Below are 14,005 nucleotides of genomic sequence, written 5' to 3' on the forward strand. Positions count from 1 at the left end.
GCAGCTTTACTCTTTCTGGAAACATCCCCGTTCTCTCATAAACCTCCTCTTTCTTGCTTAAGCTAGTTAGGGTTAGTGTTTGCCATTTGCAACAAAAGAACCTTAAACAAAACAGCACTACATGATCTTTTTGAGAAGTTGGGAAGTTAGCACGTGTAGAGCATACGTAGTAACAGTATTCCTGACAACTGGGACGGCCAAGTTGTCTCATTCAGTCAAGGTGTTCTCTCTCCATAAAGGCTTGGATGAAGGCTGCTGACAGTTTTCTGTGACTCTTTCACTTCCCCGCCTCCGTGGCTAACCATCCCATTCTGTTGGACTCTTGTCTTATTATATATGATGGCACATTTTATCCACATTTATCCACATTTATCACACAAGTCTTGCAGCATGAGGAGCCATTCTCTTCATGGTGACTTTGGATTTCTCCTCTGTGATTTATTATGTGCTGGTTGTACAATGAACTCCAAGATGACCCTTAGACACCTCTCATTTCCAGATTCCTTAAAGATACTTCAATGCATTCTCCAAACACTGAACATAATTTATGTTTCACTCGGCTTGTTGGTTCATGGGCATAAAATAAGGTGAGCAGTTTTAACAGTTCTGTTGTCTTAGTCTCACCCTCCTCGGATTCACTTACAGATTTCTTAGGGCCGTTTATAGGGGCTTCAGCCAGGCTTCTCTATCTCAGCTGCTCTAATGCCACGATGATTAAGTACTACTCTCTTGACTTCTCTGTTAACCTTGAGCCCTACTCTTCTGAGAACTTTTTCAGTACTATAGGCAAAGGCAATAAAGGAATCTGGGGGACAGCATGTAGACCGATCTGATCCAAGCATTCCGGGATAGTGGAAGTTGGTGCAAGAAAAGTAGGTAGGGGTCTGTAATGGCATTACCGTTAGAAACAACGACTCAGATTCCCCGAGGTTGGCAGAATCTCCATGTCAGGGCAGAGATTAACTTGAAGCTTAGATGCTTTCTCCTTCACCGTCACTCAACAGTGACCGCTGGCTCCATCACACGGGCCTGGAAGAGCCACTGCCCCTCCCCCGATTAGCACTGCCGCCTTAGTGCTCTTGCCACTAATTTTACTGCTTTTGCTAGAAGTTCTTCAGGCACAACTTCTCCAGTGTGAAGGACACTTTTGATGTCAGTACCATTTTGGAGGCTAGAACAAATTGTTATCTTACTTGCATGAAAATTACCAGGCTGACATCGTACAGGCTAAAAATGTTCACATAGCAGGACTTCCATAAATAGACCTAAAATACTAAATTGTGTTGAGTGGGATTTCACAACAGTGATCAGATAGCTACATATGGTTTGTAAAACTTTTCTTATGGAGAAAGTGACCTGCTAAAATTCCAGGATATAGAAGGTGGAGGGTTTTCTTTATCACAGACAAAGATACCGCCTGAGTGAAAGAGCCTAATTCTCTAAAAGTAAGATGTCTCTTTGAAGGATAATTTAAAATAGTTGTTGTGACTTTTTTCTATGTTAAGGGTTTAGTCTAATGAAAGAGGATTTAATTTTTTCAGTTGGTTTGTAAAAATATTTACTATGTTGGTACTTTTATTATATGTGGGAGTTAATATCTGATGCTTGACTTCCTGAAGAAATGACACATCAATTGCCTATTGTTCTGTTACTTGAACTTGAGCCTGTGCTTCTCTGTGATCATATGACCAGGGTAGCTGCTATACTACTAATCTGCTTATCATTTACATAATTAATATATGTGATATATACATATATACCCGTCTCTATTTCAGTTTATCTTTTTTTTTTTTTTAATTTTTTTTTCAACGTTTATTTATTTTTGGGACAGAGAGAGACAGAGCATGAACGGGGGAGGGGCAGAGAGAGAGGGAGACACAGAATCGGAAACAGGCTCCAGGCTCTGAGCCGTCAGCCCAGAACCCGATGCAGGGCTCGAACTCACGGACCGCGAGATCATGACCTGGCTGAAGTCGGACGCTCAACCGACTGCGCCACCCAGGCGCCCCTATTTCAGTTTATCAATACACTGGAATTCGGGCCAAATTTACACTTGAAGAAAGGTAGTAAAACATTAAGGCTTTTATTTGGAGAGTTCAAACAAACCCCTCTCCCCACCACTGATCAATAAATGGCTAAATATCAAGATAATTGTAGCAAAGTCATTTTTGAATGTACCTGTACAATTGACTAAGTTCTTTATTTCATTTTGCTGTAGATGAACTCACAGGAACATGTATTTGTAAATCTTCATATTATTATTCGAATTGACTGGCGGGATCACTACACATACTGCATGTCTGTACGTGGCTTTTGCAGTATCTCAGGACAATCTGGAAAATAGGCAGACAACGCTAAAGTTAGAAGACAATCCTTGGAAAAGATAATGGGATAAGATGTGAGCCAAGGCTATGGTTCCACAGAGCCCACTTTTTCCGTATCTTTCCGTCTTTTCTTTTCTTCCTGAGTTTATATAATAGCTTCTTCGTTTCTTCCTTCCTTTCTTTCTCTCTCTCTTTCTTTCTTTTCTTTCTTTCTTTTTCTTTCTTTTTTCCCTTAAAAGAGCAGGTGGTGCTTCCAACAATAGCAAATGGTGATGTGTTCACCCAAACCTTTCTTTACCTTGAGAAAAGTAACTGACTTTAATTTGAATTAGATTTCAAGGCAGAGAAAAAGCCCAGGTTTATCTGTAATCCATAATGGGATCCAAAAGGCTACCTATTCGGTTTTCCTGAACTTTGTCACAAGGCAAAAAGCAGTGAAACTTCTCCCAAGAAAATGATGATGTAACTAGTAAGGATGGGCCCCTTTGGCTATAACCAAAAGAGATATCGTTCTTTGTCCTGCATGCTGGCAGAAAATTATGGCAACAACTTAAGAGAAAGTGATTATTGTCTCATCTGCTGGCATCAGAATTCTTCTTAGCGAGAATTTCAGACTGTCTTTGTTTTGAAAGAAAGCCTCAATAAGTGATTGAGATCCTGAGGTCTTGGGAAATCAGCTGGCGATAAAGCTTTAGAAAAGGAGTCAGACCTGCTTAGTTTGGGAATTTGCTCTACAGGAGGAGAGACATTCTTGGCTACTGAGAGAAGGTCAAGAAAAAGACACAAGAGGGGAAGAGGCATGTCAAGAGGGTGAGCAGGACCCAGGGATGATGGCAGAGGGTCATGAGAGAGCATTGGTGGTAGGTGGCTGAAAGGACTCTAAGGAACAGAGTATAATAAAATTCTGCTCTGAGCTGTTTGTGAGGCTGTGCCTGATGGGGCTGCTCCATTCAACTCTCCACTCTCCTGTGGACATCCTCATGATGTTTCCATAGGTTTGCTGGTTTTCTTGATATTAAAAGAGTTCAGAAGGGAGTCTTCAGTGAGAAAGAATGAGCCTGGAAGCAAAGGTGAAAACAGAACCACCCAAATCCCACACCCTTGCCCCGGTAATTCACAAAAATCCTTGGGAAGGCCTTTGGATTTTACAACATGTACAGGATCATTTTCTAAATCTTAAGGGTCCAGGTATCTCTAGCTGACATCGAGGTTTTATAGGAGCGACTGTGTTTCCATAGTGTAGGCTTGCCAGATAAAATACAGGACACCCTGTTAGGTTTGAATTTTAGATAAACAGGGGGGACTTTTTTAGTGTAAGTATGTCCCAAACATTATGTTGAGTATTTTTTTGTAGCAATGAGTATTGTCACATGGGCTTCCCACAGATACCCAAGATAGCTACCTTGTTGAATTTGGGCTTCGTTCCCAATAAACAATATAATCTCTTGAAAAAGAGACTTGGGTCTGAGTCAAGGCTATGGTCCCACAGAACACAACTTCCTCATTTATTTCTGCCTCTCTCTCTCTCTCTCTCTTTTAAAAGTCTATTTGTTTATTTTGTGAGAGAGATAGAGAGCACACACTTGAGCAGGGGAGAGGTGGAGAGACAGGAAGAGAGAGGATCACAAGCAGGTTCCAGGCTGCCAGTGCAGAGCCCAGTGCAGGGCTTGATCCCACGAACCTCAAGATCATGGCCTGAGCCAAAATCAAGAGTCAGATGCTTAACCAACGGAGCCACCCAGGCGCCCCTCTTCCTCTCTTTTCCTCCTCACTCTTAAACTTTCAGGGGCCCCTGGGTGGCGCAGTCGGTTAAGCGTCCGACTTCAGCCAGGTCACGATCTCGCGGTCCGTGAGTTCGAGCCCTGCGTCAGGCTCTGGGCTGATGGCTCAGAGCCTGGAGCCTGTTTCCGATTCTGTGTCTCCCTCTCTCTCTGCCCCTCGCCCGTTCATGCTCTGTCTCTCTCTGTCCCAAAAATAAATAAACGTTGAAAAAAAAATTTAAAAAATAAAAAAAATAAATAAAAAAAAATAAAAAAATAAAAAAATAAACTTTCTCCTGCAATTACTTCCCATAATTCTATAGAGACAACTGAGGGGGCACTAAGGGAAGGAATTGAGATATAGTCAGTCTCCTCTTCCCAAAAGGGAGGGTGGCAGTGCCTATATATGGAGTTGCTGTGAAATTTCAATGAATTAATACATGTAAAGTATTAAGAACAAGTGCCTGGCATGAGTGAAATAGTGGTATTTGGCTCGAGTGCCTCGAGTCCAGGGTCAAGAAGCCTCTGACTGCTGTAGTCACCACTGTTACCCTCCTCTAGTCTTTTCTCCATGCTACAGCTAAGGATCTTTTAAAAATGCAAATCTGACCGTGTTGTGGTTTTTTATGACTTTGAATAAACACTAGGCCCTGATTGCTTTTGCTTTTACTTATTTCTCCAATTTACCTGCATGTCTCTTTTCCCTTCATTTTGTATTTTGTGGGCACAGGGCCTTTCTCAGTGCCATCAAGGTGGTGCACCTGCTGTGCCTTCTGCCTGAAAGATTTTTCTCCTCTCCACCCCCCACTTCCTCATGTCAGTGCATACTCATTTTTCAGTCCTTGTCAAAGAATACGTCCTTAGGGAAACCTTCCATGACCTCCTAGTCTAGATTATAACTCACGATTTAGACCATTCTGTACTCTTCCCTCATAGCCATTGATTACAGTTTCTAATTATATATATTTGTGCGATTATTATACCATAAGCTCTATGAGGACAGAGACCACATCCATCTTGTCAGCCCCTAGAGTCTTCAGACCTAGCATAGTGTGAGAAATAAGCCCACTGACCCAATCAAAGGAGGGACGCAGAGACTCGGAGCACAGTGAAGGGAGGCAAGAGCAGGTGTCTGATGGACAGGCACACTCGGGCAGTTACAGCAGACAATTTATCTCCTAGCGTGCAATTGCTTCACCTGATTCCTCATTGGCTGAGGACTACAGAGACTACAGACTTACCTGGAAGTAGCCTATGCCCATATAAGGCAAAAAGTACTCTGATTGGAATAAATGTACATTTCTTTAGGTGAGGCAGAGACCTTCAGTCCCTCCTTTGTTCTTTGATGCATGCTCATTGCAAAGCCCATGAAAATAAGTCTGCATGAAAATAAGCCCGCAAATCGGAGAGGGGAAGAAGAACCAGGAAGTGGAGTGTCCAAGGGTTTGGGACTCCATTATGGGGGGGGGGGGGTTCATATATATTTCCAATAGGTTGTAAACCTACTGTTAACTAGACAGCACAGCTTTTATTTGATATTTCTGAAAATGAATCATCTTCTTTACTTCTCACACATAGTACATGACACATCCTAGGTACTCAACCAAAAACAAAAACAAAAAAAAATTTTTTTTTGATGAATTAGAGTTATGTTAGACCAGGAGTCAGTACTATAGCCATAGGCAAATCTGACCCACTACCTCTGAGACCTGCAAGCTAAGAATGGTTTTTATATTTTAAATGATTGAAAAAAATCAAAAGAAGAATGATATAGCTTGACGCACGAAAATTAAATAAAATTCTACTTCCGTGTCCATGAATAAACTTTTATTGGAACATGGCCCCGCATGTTCATTCACGTATTCTCCATGGCCACTTTTGTGCTACAGCGACAGAGTAGTTGTGAAAGAGACCAGATGGCCCACAAAACCAAAAATATTTAACTATCTGGCCCTTCACAGAAAAAATTTGCTGACCCTTGTGTTAAACAATAGTAATTTTGGACTCTGGGGCAGCTTGTGTTCAAAAGCACCTGCAGGTGGCTTTTCTCAATTGTTAACAGTTTGCTTCTGTTGCTGAAACAAATGATCTATTTATTTTGCTTAGTTGGTAGGATTAATTAAAGAGACTTTCCTTTGTCCTTTGTTTTTCTGTTTCTCGATCAACAGACAGAAGCCCCCAAAAGAGATCAGTCATCTGGCATACTCCTTTGCCGGTAGTATGATCATGTAACTGTCCTCTGTCGTCAAATTTCCCAGTTCTTTGGATAATTCATGAGTTCCTTTCCCAAATGAGATAATGAGTTGATAAGTGGTAGCAATGAATTTAAATAGAGTGCCTACATTTTCCCATCACCTTTCCTTCAACTCACAAACTGGAAATGGACTAAAAAGTGTTTCCTGTCTTTTTTAAAAGGGACTATTTCCCTTACCAGTTACAAATTCATACTTACCAGAGCAACACTTTAAAATATGCATTACAGGTTTAAGACAATTTCAAAGTGATTTCACAAGAGTACTAACTAGATAACCATTTTAACGGGGACAGATGATGTGTTCATTCCTTTAAATTATTTAATTTAAAAATCTAATCTGTGGGATGCCTGGGTGGCTCAGTTACGTGTCCGACATTGGTTCAGGTCATGATCTCACAGTTTGTGAGTTCAAACCCCGCGTGGGGCTCTGTGCTGACAGTTCAGAGCCTGCAGGCTGCTTCAGATTCTGTGTCTCCCTCTCTCTCTGCCCTTACCCTGCTTACACTCTGTCTCTCGCTCTCTCCTTCAAAAATAAATAAACATTAAAACTATATAATCTGTAAAGTAACCACTATATAGTCTCTTGGCTGTGGAATTCAGACCTTTTTACTGAGAAATGGACAAAGGGGATCGTACTGAATATAGGTGTTTTTCTTTATGTCATGCTTTTCACTTCTGAAAAGGTGTTAGTGAGTGGAAATATCAAGTTGAAAAATATTCTCAAAATTCCTTCAGAGTAATCCACTTATAAAGTCAGTATTTAATCCTTGATTTATCTCTTCTTTAAGTTCACATTTTCACACAATGGGTCTGTTTAGAGTGGAAGTCCCTTTGTAATGATGAAAAAAAAAAAAAAAGAAAAATGGCAAAATACTAACATATTACCAGTAAAATATTTTTGGCAAAGTTAAGATCTTATTGATAAAGGTATTCCAATTAATAAAATAATATTAAAATACAAAGCTAAATTATCTAAAATAGGTACAGAATATGAAGACAAAATAAATATAATATCTTATTAATAAAAGATGAGTCCAAACACATTAATCATGTATTCCACTGAATAAGCAATTATCTGAAAAAAAAAAAAAATCAATTACTTGACCCAGTTTAGAAGGTGATATTTCTAGACCTTTACCATACATAGCATTAGAAGATTTCTTCTATACGATGCTTAGCCATTATGAACTATCCCATCATAAAAAATTTGTATCTGATTGGGTTGCACTATTTAAAAAAGCACCTTTATATATAATTATGTATACTTGAGTATATATACATATATAAATACATTTGCATTAATATAACACAAACATTTCTCCATGTGCTTTAATATGGCTCATATTATCATTATCTAACTGTGACAGGATAGGCATTATGATATTTATTGATGGTTATCAGGCACTTAACCTAAATTTTTGTAAGCTCAGAAACTATATGGGTAAACATTTTTTTTAAAAAAGCACTTAAATTTCTATTGTTTGATTCATTGACAAACAAGGGGGGAACTTTCTAAGGATTAAACAATGATTTTTAAAAAGTGGTAAGCTTCCCAAAAGAATAGTAAGGGAACTCTATACGACATGGTAGATGAAGAAATAAATTCAAGTAGCATTTTGCAAGGGCTTTCATAAATTATAGTTTCTGTTAGGGCGCCTGGGTGGCTCGGTCGGTTGAGCGTCCGACTTCGGCTCAGGTCATGAATTCGCGGTCTGTGGGTTCGAGCCCCGTGTCGGGCTCTGTGCTGACAGCTCAGAGCCTGGAGCCTGCTTCAGATTCTGTGTCTCCCTCTTTCTCTGACCCTCCCCTGTTCATGCTCTCTCTCTGTCTCAAAAATAAATAAATGTTAAAAAAAAAAATAAAAAAAATAGTTTCTCTAAAATATTCTGGCAGGAAGCTAGCAAGTCAGTCAGTGTGACCCTATGACATTTACTCACAGGTAGAGTGAAAATTAACAGAAAATCAAATAGTTTTTCCTCCTATGGACATCATGGGGGAAAAACCTTAAGAATATTTTAATTTCTAAACCATTCTTTAAAAATAGATGAAAAGAGGCATCAGATTGAGTAACTTAAAATGAGTATGCTAGTCTCAATTGGAGGTTTGTGCAAGTTCTTTATAATGTCTAATTTATTCAAAGAACGTTTATTTTGACCTTATGACCCTCCCAATTTTGGTTTTTAAAATATTTTTATTTTATTTTATTTTATTTTATTTTAATTTTTTTTAACATTTACTTAGTTTTGAGACAGAGAGAGAGCATGAACAGGGGAGGGTCAGAGAAAGAGGGAGACACAGAATCTGAAACAGGCTCCAGGCTCTGAGCTGTCAGCACAGAGCCCAATGTGTGGCTCGAACCCATGGACCGCAAGATCATGACCTGAGCCGAAGTTGGACACTTAACTGACTGAGCCACCCAGGCGCCCCTAAAATATTTTTATTTTATGAAATAATGGGAAGAACAGATAGATGGTTTATTTATATTTATTTTTAAGCCTTTACTTTGCAGAATAAAAAACTTGTTAAGGCCATGTTAGTTACCAAAAATTCCTTGCAATTTTTACCAGTCCATGAAATAATGTCTGGGAACCAGTGATCTAGACTGATAAGACAGATTTACAATAAAATATTAAGTAATTAAAATATTCCTAGGGGTTCCTGGGTGGCTTAGCTGGTTGAGTGTCTGACTCTTGGTTTCAGCTCAGGTCATGATCTTGCAGTTCCTGAGTTCAAGCCCCAAGTCAGGCTCCGTGTTGCCAGTGCAGAGCATGCCTGAGATTCTATCTCCCTCTCTCTCTGCTCCTCTCCTGCTTGTACTTTCTCTCTCTCTCAAAATAAATAAATAAAACTTAAAAAAAATTATAAAAAATATTCCTAGAATAGTATTCTGGTTAATTAGATTTTCACATTGTAAGTTAACCTTTTTGTTTCGGCCTTACTCATTCAACTCAATTTGACATGGATTTATTAAAAGCCTTAGTTAAGCCAGGCATCAACCCAAGTGATGCTGATAAAAAGATGTATAAGCATGGCCTTTGATCTTGGAGAACAGATCAGATTAGTGCAAGAGACAGAAATAGAAATATTTAAAAAATATATTTATATATTTTGAGAGAGAGATTGTACATGCTCCTATGCCCTCAAGTCTGGGGTGGGGGGCGGGTGGGAGACAGGTTGAAAGAGAATCCCAAGCAAGCTCCAAGCTGTGAATGTGAAAATCGACCTGGGGCTCCAACCTACCATGAGATCATGACCTGAGCTGAAATCAAGAGTTGGTTGCTTAACCAACTGAAAGAAACATTTAAGTCCTGCTTTCAACTTGACACTTGGAATTGAGATGTACGTATGTGGTAGAGAAATAATCATGTCAGGAAAGGGGGTAAAATCTGAAAAGTCTTCACCAAGAAGGCAATGCTTCTGTTAGGTTTTGATGGATATCTGAGAATCCTCCAGGAGAGCGTGGAAGGGAAGGCTATTCTACACAAAGGGGACCACGTGCCCAAAGGCATTGAGGCTTGAAAGAACAGGATCATTGATATTGATAGAGGAGTCATTTCAATTGTCAAAGGAAGGAGTGGCCAGAGAAGAATTCTGAGAGGTAGCCTGGAGTCGGATTATAAAGGGAGATGTCTGTTTTGCTGAGATGCTTGGACTATATTCAGTATGAGCCTAGAGAATCTTGGAAGGATTTTAAGCAGGAAAGAATTAGAAATCTAAAAATGTATTAGTATCTCCTTTCCACCTCAATAGATAGAATATACTGAACAAAATTAAATCTTTCACTGATGATTGAAGGTTGTTCAGTGAAATTCTCAATGAATATCAGTTCTCATTTTACAAAGAAACATGCTGAAAGCATGAAAGATGGAGGACATGGGCCTCCTCTATAGGGTCTCTATAGAGACCCAGGAAATATTTCTTGAAGTTTCTTTATAAAATCAAGTTACCATGAATTTATTTTCTCTTAATTTGCTTCATTCTTGTTAATATTAATAAAGGGCTGGGGGAAGAGATTTTTGTCGACAGCTTCTAGGAATTGGATTTTTCTTCATTTTACTGCAGAAAATCACTGGTTAATAGATGGTATCCACAAAAGTGCTAAGTGAAGGGTAAAGTTGTGCCACTTTTGGGTAGATTTTGGAGATTCTGTCTCTGCACAGTGGAGATATATTCATTTTTTTAAATGTTTATTTATTTTGAGGGAGAGAGAGACAGAGTGCAAGCAGGGGAGGGGTAGAGAGAGAGGGAGACACCGAATCCAAAGCAGCCAGGCTCTGAGCTGTCAGCACAGAGCCCCTTGTGGGGCTTGAACTCAAGAACTGCGAGATCATGACCTGAGCCGAAGTTGGAAGCTTACCCGACTGAGCCACCCAAGTGCTGGGAGATATATTCATTTTTCCCTCTATTCTTTACTTAACACCTAATAGTTACTATATAAGTGTACAGTGAACTGAAAAGAATTTACAATATAAATGATAACAATTTTCCTAAGGAAAACTAATTATTGGCATTTCACTAGTAGTTCTTTGACATGGTTTACTTTTGTGTATGAGCAGGGAGAATAAATCATCATAATGTATTTCACCCTCTAAAAGAGTTTTAAAAAGATCTCTATACAAGGTTGTTAAAAAGCTTTAGTCATATTGGCACATTGGTAGAATATTTTATTTTTTATTTTTAAAAGTAATCTCTACACCCAGTGTGGGGCTCAAACTCACAACCCCCAAGATAAAGAGTTGCATGCTCTACTGACCGAGTGAGCCAGCTAGGCACCTCTGGGAATCTTTCTCTTTAAAGAATGGGGATCTAGCTTAAGGATGAGAAATAACGGCATGGGATAAAGTCCCTCTGAAGTGGAAAGTGCACATTGTAAATTTCTCCAGGAGATAAAGTCTGTCTGAAGGGGAAAGTACAAATAGTAAATTTCTTCAGGGACTGGTTTAGTAACACTGAACGAATGACCTGCATATTGGAAACTCTCGGTTTGCGGATTTTCTAAATTTTTCCTTGATGTGAAATATTAATGGTGCTATTAGGAGTAGGAGTTTCGATGTGTGAGCTAAAAAGTGATAAACAATCTTATTGTGGGCAAGTGTGAAATAATAATAATAATAATATAAAATAGAAAAAATAATATAAATTATGTTTGTCAGGTGATGATCTCAGCATGGTTGGTTAAGTGTAGGGAATAGAATTTAGAGGTTACTACAGATGGGCTTCTGGAATTATGAGCTCAAATGCCAGTGTAATAGAACAATCTGGACATCATAAAACAGATGTTTTACAAAGAACTTGAAAATATCACCTAGATCTTGAACAAAATCTACTACTGTGTACACATCTGATATACTAGATGTTTTTATTTCCAGAAGATCATACTAGATATTAGAGTATAGAATATTCTTAGTCTACTTATATTCTAATAGAATATCAGAACCCAGAAGCAATCTCAAAACTTGACAGTAGTAAATCAAGAGAAAACTGGTATTACTTTACCTTGACTACGGTAAAACAAACAAAAAACCCTAACCACCAAAAACCAAAACGGAATAGGCTGAAAACAGGGATTTAGTTATAGACACTTAAGAAGAGATTTATAGAAGCATCTATGAAGGCCATATAAATACAACCCAGATATTTCCTTGTCTCTTGCCCCTACTAGAAACACCTAAATTACCTAAGGCGTTTTCCCTTTTCTGACTGTCCGATATTTATGGGTATGTAAGATTTTTGAGCTGAACTCACATTAAAGTCCTTTGGACCACCAATGTTTATTTCCCCCTTTCTGGCACTAAACTCCCTTTCCAGGGTACTGCTGAGTGCTGCCATTTTCTAGGCACCACTGGGCTACCACTGTAAATGCACTAAATAAATATCCTGAGGTCCAAAGGCTCTCAAAGTTCATTGGCAAAGAGGCCAGGACCCTTAACCGTTTCCCCCTCACATTCTTAGATGGATACCAAAGCACTAACTGTACCCAGTTTTAGTAGTTACAACTCTTTCGGTTCTTACAGCTCTGGTGGGAAACTGGGGACATCATAACCCCCTAGGCTGTCGTAGAATTCTCCTCTCCTGGGTGAGGTCTTGCTGCAGGGTCTACCTTCCGGTGCCAGACTCCTTATCCCTCAAGGAATAGCCTTCTGGTGCCCGCTTTGGTCAACCTGGGCTCTCCCTGTGTTAGTTCTAGCAAGGGCGGGGGCGGGGGAAGGGGGGCGCGGACGCCTTCAACTTTTGAAGCTGGCGGGAGAGGAACAATCTCTGGTGTAGTCTTTTCAGAAGAGCACCTTCGCTTTCGTGGCAAACGCCGAGACAACACAGAGGACGTGAATGAAGCGGAACTTTTAATGCAAGTGATTTAGTTTGTTTAAATGAACGATTGTGAGATAACGACACCTCCAGGTTTGCAGATATCTTTACGAAAGCTCTTCGGGGTAGCGAAATGCCAGTAGAATCGACGGTGAAAGTAGAGTGGGCAGTGAATGAAAACTTGAGTGAAGCTCCGGAGGAGTTAGTACCAGAAGTTCAGGTATTCTAACTCATTCACCACTCCATTCACTAGACCACAGGTCTCTGAGGATCAGCAGGATCCCGCTCAGGATAGATTACTCGAGAAGATTTTGAATGTTTCTCGTCTCCCTTTCTCGCTTTCCCCAATACAGGCTGTGAGTCTGTCCACGACCCCTACCACCATTTAAAGGGAAAGGCGCTTAGAAGGCAAAGTAGGGAGGACTTTGCGGCTGTATTTCTCAAACCCGTGAAGAGAGAGCGAGAATGGGCAAGGGGCGTGCAGACTAACTCCTTCCTTGCCCAATCAGGTGCACAGGAAGATGTCCTTTTACCAATAAAAATAAAGTTCGCTTTCCGGAGGCGGGAGGGTGAGCCTTGACTGCCAGTTCTCCAAAGCAACGATCGAGTAGAAGACAGAGAGTGATTAGACGTAGGACCAACCCGGGAAAAGGGGCGGAGTGGGGGCGGGAGCCACTCTGAGCGGCGGCTGGGCTGGCCAGTGGGGTGCGAGGATTGCTGTTCCTGTTGTAGTGTTTCTCGCCAATCAGGGAGGCGAGGGAGTAGGCGGGGCGGGGAAGGGGTGGGAAGAGCTCGCAGCACCGCCGGGCGTCCGTCGGGCTCAGGGGGAGAGAGAGAAATCCGGTTAAAATCAGAGTCGGAGGTTTAACCACAGATCGGTTCCGATCGGATTATTCCTTAAAGGGGACGCGCCATTGTCAAGAGAACGGAGCCCGGGGCCCGAGGGCGGGGACCGGCGGCGCCCGAGGAGCGAGGCAGCTGCACTTGGACTGGGGACGGGTAGGTGTCGCCTGGGGAAAGACGCTTCATTTCACTTTCTCTTCCAGCCCCAGGGGCAGGCGCCGGGATGCCCACCGCCCGGCGGCCGCAGCCCTGGCAGGAGACGAGGTCGCCGGCCCTCGCCCGGCTGCCCTTCCTGATGAGAGCCGAGGGGGAGGCGGGCCAGGATGGCTGGCAGGCTGCGGCGCCCGGGCAAAGACTCGTAACGGACGGTAAACGGCGGCGCAGCCCCCGCCTCAACCGAAAACCCGCCGGAGCGGCAGCGGGTCCTCGGGGAGCGCCGCGCGCCTGGCTCCCCCGCGCGCCCGGCTCCCGTCGCGCGCGCCGCTTCCTCGCGCGCCCCCTGCCCCTGGCGCGCCCCC

General features: G+C 41.4%; 1 protein-coding gene and 1 long non-coding RNA gene across 4 annotated transcripts in view; one reads left to right on the top strand and one right to left on the bottom strand.

The window, feature by feature from the left end:
* Nucleotides 1-2,058: 2,058 nt before the first annotated feature.
* Nucleotides 2,059-14,005, bottom strand: part of LOC121036097 (uncharacterized) — a 32,910-nt gene continuing 20,963 nt past the window's right edge. The window contains exon 3 of the long non-coding RNA XR_005793237.1: nucleotides 2,059-2,333. This is a non-coding gene — a long non-coding RNA (uncharacterized LOC121036097). The remainder of the gene's footprint in view (nucleotides 2,334-14,005) is intronic.
* FRYL (FRY like transcription coactivator) overlaps nucleotides 12,580-14,005 on the top strand; it is a 274,545-nt gene continuing 273,119 nt past the window's right edge. For all 3 annotated transcript variants that reach the window (XM_040484078.1, XM_040484071.1, XM_040484087.1), the window contains exon 1: nucleotides 12,580-13,643. The gene's annotated coding sequence lies outside the window, so the exon portion shown is untranslated. The remainder of the gene's footprint in view (nucleotides 13,644-14,005) is intronic.

The sequence above is a fragment of the Herpailurus yagouaroundi genome, unplaced genomic scaffold (assembly GCF_014898765.1).
Source record: "Herpailurus yagouaroundi ecotype Mexico unplaced genomic scaffold, PumYag 28, whole genome shotgun sequence".
Classification (NCBI taxonomy): domain Eukaryota; kingdom Metazoa; phylum Chordata; class Mammalia; order Carnivora; family Felidae; genus Herpailurus; species Herpailurus yagouaroundi.